Consider the following 8,358-nt stretch of genomic DNA (forward strand, 5'->3'; position numbering starts at 1 on the left):
TCAATGCCAAGGAGATGCAGAGCTGTTATTGATGCTAAAGGATACCCTACATGCTACTAAAGAAAGAACACATAGGGATAGCATAATATTAACATATTAGGACATGATATTTTTCAGACATTCTGCTGTTCTTATAGAATTAATGAGATATTTTGTATTATGATAATCTTTTTTCTTGTTGAAGTGTTCTAATCTACCTTATATTACTTGTGGCATTATTGTTATAAACACTTTGTATGATTGCATGCTAAAAACTTTAAAAAATTACAAAAATTTGAAGTGTATCCACAATTTTGGCCACTAGTGTAGATCCAGACTCATTGCTGGCCACTTCAGAACTCCCAAGCTCTTTTCCATCCATTTATAGGTGCTACTAGGACAAAAACCCAGCTTTCTGACACTGGACAGTACATTGAAACACAATATCCTTTGGTAATCTTCAGATTTCATGATGCCTTGCACACAGTCAAGGCACCCAGTGCCAGAGGCAGCAAAACAACCCCAAAACATCTTTGATCCTCCACTATATTTGACTGTATGTACTGTGTTCCTTTCTTTGTAGACCTCATTACGTTTTCGGTAATCAGTATAATGATATGCTTTACCAAAATGCTTTATCTTGGTCACATCTGTCTAAAATATGCTTTCCAAGAAGGATTTTGGCTTACCCACGTACATTTTGTCAAACTACAATCTATCTTTTTTGTGTCTCTTTGTTAGCAGTGGGGTCCTCCTGGGTTTCCTGCCATAGAGTTTAATTTCATTCAAATCTTGACAGTTTGCGCTGACACTGAAGCACCCTGAGCCTGCAGGACAGCTTGAATTTCTTTGGAACTTGATTGGGGCTGCTTTTACACCATCTGAACTATCCTGCGTTGCAACCTTTCATCAATTTTTCTCATCCATTCACATCAAGGGAGACTGTCTACAGTGCGAGGGGTTGTAAACTTTTTGATTATGTTGCACACTGTGGTCAAAGCAACATCAAGATCTCTGGAGATGGACTTGTAACCTGGAGATTGTTGATATTTTTCAACAATTTTGGTTCACAAGTCCTGTTTCTCTTCTCCTCTTTCTATTCTCCATGCTTAGTGTGGCACTCAAGGACACACAATACAAAGATTGAGTCAACGTCTCCCCTTTTTATCTGGTTTCAGGTGTGATTTTCATATTATCCACATCTGTTACTTGCCACAGGTGCATTTGAACAAGCATCACATGCTTGAAACAAATTTGTTTATCTACAATTTTGGAAAGTTGCCAACAATTTTGTCCTGTCTATTTTTGGGGTTTTGTGTGAAATTATGTACAATTTGCCTTATTTTTCAGTTTTTTTTGTGGTGTTCCAATACACACAAAAGAAATAAACATGTATATAAGAAAACGTGTAATTGCAATAATTTTCTTGGAGTAATACTTCATTTTCTGGAAAAATTTCAAGGATGCAAATTATTTTGGCCATGACTGTATATACCAGGAAAGGGCCCAGGATGGGGGACATTACTACTTAATGGGGGGGCAACACCTATGTCCTTTTAAAATTTAGAACACTACAATTGCCTACAGTCATGGCCAAAAGTATTGACACCCCTGCAATTCTGACAGATAATATTCAGTTTCTTCCTGAAAATGATTGCAAACACAAATTCTTTGGTATTATTATCTTCATTTAATTTGTCTTAAATGAAAAAACACAAAATAGAATGAAGCAAAAAGCAAAACATTGATCATTTCACACAAAACTCCAAAAATGGCCAGGACAAAAGTATTGGCACCCTCAGCCTAATACTTGATTGCACAACCTTTAGCCAAAATAACTGCGACCAACCGCTTCCGGTAACCATCAATGAGTTTCTTACAATGCTCTGCTGGAATTTTAGACCATTCTTCTTTGGCAAACTACTCCAGGTCCCTGATATTTGAAGGGTGCCTTCTCCAAACTGCCATTTTTAGATCTCTCCACAGGTGTTCTATGGGATTCAGGTCTGGACTCATTGCTGGCCACCTTAGAAGTCTCCAGTGCTTCCTCTCAAACCATTTTCTAGTGCTTTTTGAAGTGTGTTTTGGGTTATTGTCCTGCTGGAAGACCCATGACCTCTGAGGTAGACCCAGCTTTCTCACACTGGGCTCTAAATTATGCTGCAAAATTTGTTGGTAGTCTTCTGACTTCATAATGCCATGCACACGGTCAAGCAGTCCAGTGCCAGAGGCAGCAAAGCAACCCCAAAACATCAGGGAACCTCCGCCATGTTTGACTGTAAGGACCGTGTACTTTTCTTTGAATGCCTCTTTTTTCTCCTGTAAACTCTATGTTGATGCTTTTGCCCTAAAAGCTCTACTTTTGTCTCATCTGACCAGAGAACATTCTTCCAAAATGTTTTAGGCTTTTCCAGGTAAGTTTTGGCAAACTCCAGCCTGGCTTTTTTATGTCTCGGGGTAAGAAGTGGAGTCTTCCTGGGTCTCCTACCATACAGTCCCTTTTCATTCAGATGCCGACGGATAGTACGGGTTGACACCGTTGTACCCTCGGAGTGCAGGGCAGTTGAACTTGTTTGGATGTTAGTGGAGGTTCTTTATCCAACATCCGCACCATCTTGCGTTGAAATCTCTTGTCAATTTTTCTTTTCCGGCCACATCTAGGGAGGTTAGCCACAGTGCCATGGGCTTTAAACTTCTTGATGACACTGCGCACGGTAGACACAGGAACATTCAGGTCTTTGGAGATGGACTTGTAGCCTTGAGATTGCTCATGCTTCCTCACAATTTGGTTTCTCAAGTCCTCAGACAGTTCTTTGGTCTTCTTTCTTTTCTCCATGCTCAATGTGGTACACACAAGGACACAGGACAGAGGTTGAGTCAACTTTAATCCATGTTAACTGGCTGCAAGTGTGATTTAGTTATTGCCAACACCTGTTAGGTGCCACAGGTAAGTTACAGGTGCTGTTAATTACACAAATTAGAGAAGCATCACATGATTTTTCGAACAGTGCCAATACTTTTGTCCACCCTCTTTTTTAAGTTTGGTGTGGAATTATATCCAATTTGGCTTTAGGACAATTATTTTTGTGTTTTTTCATTTAAGACAAATTAAATGAAGATAATAATACCAAAGAATTTGTGTTTGCAATCATTTTCAGGAAGAAACTGAGTATTATCTGACAGAATTGCAGGGGTGTCAATACTTTTGGCCATGACTGTATACATCTGAACAACATGCAGAAGGGGAGGAGCAGATCCAAATTTTGAATCGGGGCCCAAAATTTTGCAATTTCGCACATGACGCTCCCAATCGTGCTCCTGCGTATTTTTCTGTGTTAAAAAGGCACATGGATCTTGCTATCCAAATAATATATTGACTCATTTTACTGAATAAAGGAAATGATTTACATTTTCCATAGTTTTATAAATGTGAAAATCAGTGGTCAATTGAGAGTGGAAATCTGGCAGCTCTTAAAAGAGCTTACACCTATACTTTGCACAAACTATGTCATCCACACAGTGCCACCCCTGAGAGCAGAGCTACTGTAAGTACTGTAATGCGCAAGTGAAATCAAAAAGGAAGAGAAACTGACAAATAGGTCAATAGTGATGATGAAAAAATATATACAAACTTTATTGATCAAGAATTTGGTATGACAGAGAGGGAAAAACAACCAGATCAAAAGTGGGCACTGTTACAAGTAACACATATAACAGTATATTTATAGCTTTGTATAAAAAGGTCATTAAATAGCTATGAAACATACAATGGCACGTACAACTTTTCTGCATATGGATCAAGAAAGTATACACTAGTGTGAAGATAATATAAAGAAATATAGGATAGGATTGCAATAGCCAGGTACAGCTGTAATTGACTAAATCAGACATATATAGCAATGTGCAGGTATACATAGGTATGTGCAAGCATCCTATTATGAAAATATAGTGCATGGATGTCTCTAAACACAACAGTTGCCAGGAAGTATAAAAAGGTGGTTGTAGTTAATCATGTATAGTACAATGTGTATAGTTTATATTATAGCTTTAAGGGGGTCAGCTAGCGTTTCACACGAGGAAGTGCCCACCCTGACGCACATTTCGGCATCAGGGGATCGAGTTGAAGTGAAAGTCAGTGTAGCCTCTTGCATTGCTGAGGCCCAGCAAATTATGTATCACTAATGTCACAGAGCATGCATATAGTTGGTTGTGGTCCAGCCCAGAATGGTAGAATAAATATGGTCTGATCTTGGAATGATTGTTGATGGCAGATGGGGTATCATTATTTTTGGACATTTGAAATGGAGAAATGTTTATTGACCAGTTGAATTCTGATATTGGCTAAGCCAAGCAGGTTGTTGGTATACAACACACAAATCTGTAGATCTAGGACCAGTTAAAGGGCTTGTCCAGAAATGTGGTATTGATGACTTATCCAAAGAAAAGTTCAGCTCAGCCCCTATTTAAGTTAATGGGAGATAGCCTGCAGAGAATGGCCGCTACCAGTGTACAGAGATGAAATGCCCCATATGAGCACATGTTATACATCTGGCCTCCACGTGATCTGCACACAACTGATCGATAGGAGTGCTAGGGTTGCAGTCCCTCACGCAAGCTGATATTGATGTCATATTCAAATGATAAGTCATCAACATCTAAGTATTGCACAACCCCACTTAGGTTTGTGGTAGTAATGTAATAGTATGGGAAACACTGTATATGGTAGGAATTGAGGATTTGTGTAAATGCCATAGCCTTTATGGCCACAGTTTATTGGTAGAAATACCTATAGTGAATAGATCTAGTAAAGAAAAGTGTCACATATAATTACATATCATTTCAAGAAGGATCCTTGCACAACAAAAAGTTCAGTGTAATAAAAAAGACTGTACCACATGTCAATACAGTAAAAAAAACCTTAAGAATGAGGAAAAACAATAGATCCTCAGCTTTAAGGGAGTCTGTCAGCACAGAATGAATTCCAATCACTTTTCTGCTTGACTGTTCAATTACTGCATGTTGCCAAGGTTACCAGCCACCTCTGCCAGACTATCAGAGGTAGCCAGTCTCCTACGCAAAGAACTCAGTGCTTGCATTCTCGCTGCTTTGAAGCTGGTCAAATTGCTGGATCATAGGAGAGTGCAGAGTTTGAACCAGTGGGCGGTGCAAACTATCAACCATCAGGTGCCAAGAAGAAAAACAAGGACAATCCCCACAAGGGACTTGTGAGGGCAGGAGCAATGCAGGGGCACGACAGGGAATGAAAGGAAATTCCCCCCCTCACATTTGAACTATATTCCCTGCCCCTGTCTGAGGCGAATCTGCTACAAGCGAACTTCTAATATACTGGTGAGACCAAACCATTTTGTACTGAACACTGGAATGCAAAACCACTTTTTATATGTATGTGGTTATCATTTTTGTGTCTATTTTTTGTCCAAAGTGATTATTTTAATAATATCTAATTAAAGGTTATATTTTATTATTTACGGGAAACTCTCCAAGCTACAGCTCTGGCAAAAATTAATAGACCACCACATCAAAACCCTGTCCATTCTCCAGACCTGAACCCCATTGAAAACCTCTGTAAAGTAATCAAGAGGATGATGAATAGTCACAAGCCATCAAACAAAGAACTTCTTAAATTGCCTTCAGACGTTTGTAGACAAAAGGAACAATTTACTGTATATACTTGTGTATAAGCCGACCCATGTATAAGCCAACCCCCTAATTTTGCCACAAAAAACTGTGAAAACTTATTGACTCACATATAAGCCTAGGGTGGAAAATGCAGCAGCTACTGGTAAGTTTCAAAAATAAAAATAGATACCAATAAAAGTAAAATTAATTGAGACATCAGTAGGTTAAATGTTTTTGAATATCCATATTGAATCAGGAGACCCATATAATGCTCCATACAGTTCATGATGGGCCCCATAAGATGCTCCATACAAAATACACCCCATATAATGCTGCTCAAAGGTTAATAATGCCCCCATAAGATGCTCCATAGAATAATATGCCCCATATAATGCTTCATAAAGGTTATGGCCCCATAAGATGCTCCATAGATTATGCCCCATAAGATGCTCCATAGATTATTCCCCCATAAGATGTTCCATAGATTATTCCCCCATAAAATGCTCCATAGATTATGCCCCATAAGATGCTCCATAGATTATGCCCCATAAAATGCTCAATAGATTATGCCCCCATAAGATGCTCCATAGATTATGCCCCAATAAGATGCTCCATAGATTATGCCCCCATAAAATGCTCCATAGATTATGCCCCAATAAGATGCTCCATAGATTACGCCCCCATAAAATGCTCCATAGATTATTCCCCCATATGATGGTCCATAGATTATGCCCTCATATGATGCTCCATAGAATATGCAACCAAATGCTGCTCCATAGATTATGCCCCATATGATGCTCCATAGAATATGCCCCCATATGCTGCCCCATAGACTATGCCCCCATATGCTGCTCCATAGACGATGCCCCCATATGCTGCTCCATAGACGATGCCCCCATATGCTGCCCCATAGACTATGCCCCCATATGCTGCCCCATAGACTATGTCCCCCTATGCTGCCCCATAAGATATGCCCCCATATGCTGCTCCATAGAATATGCCCCCATATGCTGCCCCATAGAATATGCCCCATATGCTGCTCCATAGACTAAGCCCCCATATGCTGCTCCATAGACTATGCCCCCATATGCTTCTCCATAGAATATGCCCTCATTTGCTGACCCCATAAGATACTCCATATATTATGCTCCCATATGCTGCTGCTGCAAAAAAATGCCATACTCACCTCTCCTGCTCAGGACCCGGCACCTGAAATATTCACCTGTCCGGGGTCCATCGCTGCTCACCGCTGTCTGCCGCTTCCTGTGTCAGTGACTGTTCAGCCAGCAGAGGGCGCAGCACACACTAACCACGTCACTGTGCCCTCTGCTGCCTAAACGTCACTGACACAGGATGCAGCAGACAGCGGTGAGCAGTGATGGACCCCGGACAGGTGAATATCGCTATACTTACCCCTCCTGGCGCGGTCTCTGCAGCCCAGCTTCTCCACGGTCTCCCTTCCTGCCTTCAGCAGTCACGTGATACAAGCTCATTACACTCATGAATATGCGCATATTCATGAGTTTAATGAGCGGTACCACATGACCGCTGAAGGCAGGAAGGGAGACCGCGGTGAAGTGGGGGGCTGCAGAGACCATGTCGGGGGGGTATGATCTCTGACACTCCTGCTCCCCCTCCCCCACCAACCCCCAGTTATATGACTCATGTATAAGCCGAGAGGGGGACTTTCAGCCCAAAAAAAAGGGTGGAAAATCTCGTCTTATACACGAGTATATACGGTACATTTTACTCAAAAATATACCTATAAAGAGAAAAATCAGACAAACTGAACATTTGGAAGTGGTCTCTTAATTTTTGCCAGAGCTGTATATTATTATGTTAAAAAATCTTCAATAAAAATCTTGAATTTGAAAAAAGGTATAGCTGATATAATGTTAGAAAGCTAATGAAATTGTCAGCTCTAAAACTGCAAATTTGCAGCCACTCTATGTTCAGTGGCGGACACTGAAAGCTTGGGTCCCCTGTGCAAGAAATGTGTCTGGGCCCCCCTCCTTTTATGGCGACAAAGCTACTTACTGTATCTACTATATAATCATCTAATTCTGTCTCTCTGTAACGGAAATCCTGCGTCGCTGAGTGGTCATGCCCGTCCGGCCGCGACCAATCAGCGACAGGAAAGACGCACGCCTCCGCTATCCGGGAGATCTGCGGCGCGGATAGACAGAGAGATATTCTAGAATACCTGATGCATTAGAATCGGGCCACCATCTAGTACTGTATATACAGAGTATATATATTATTTATTATTATAGTGCCATTTATTCCATGGCGCTTTACATGTGAGGATGGGTATGCATTTATTCCATGGCGCTTTACATGTGAGGAGGGGTATACATAATACAGTGCATACAAGTACAGTAATCTTAAACAATACAAGTCACGACTGGTACAGGATGAGAGAGGACCCTGTCCGCGAGGGCTCACAATCTACAAGGGATGGGTGAGGATACAGTAGGCGAGGGTAGAGCTGGTCGTGCAGCGGTTTGGTGGATCGGTGGTTACTGCAGGTTGTAGGCTTGTTAGAAGAGGCATAGATGTATATATATATATATATATATATATATATTGTGAGACAGTGACCAGCATTGTTGATAATGGCTGGTATGTGTCGCAGAGGAAGAGGTCTTCTGCGCTGTAAGCCTGAAATGTTGCTCTGGGACCTGTAGTTCCACGAGCTTTGTTTAGCTTATAAGGGGCTGGGCTTACAGGGTTGGCTGG

The sequence above is a fragment of the Dendrobates tinctorius genome, unplaced genomic scaffold (assembly GCF_039654945.1).
Source record: "Dendrobates tinctorius isolate UK_male_01 unplaced genomic scaffold, ASM3965494v1 ptg000062l, whole genome shotgun sequence".
In the NCBI taxonomy this organism is placed as follows: domain Eukaryota; kingdom Metazoa; phylum Chordata; class Amphibia; order Anura; family Dendrobatidae; genus Dendrobates; species Dendrobates tinctorius.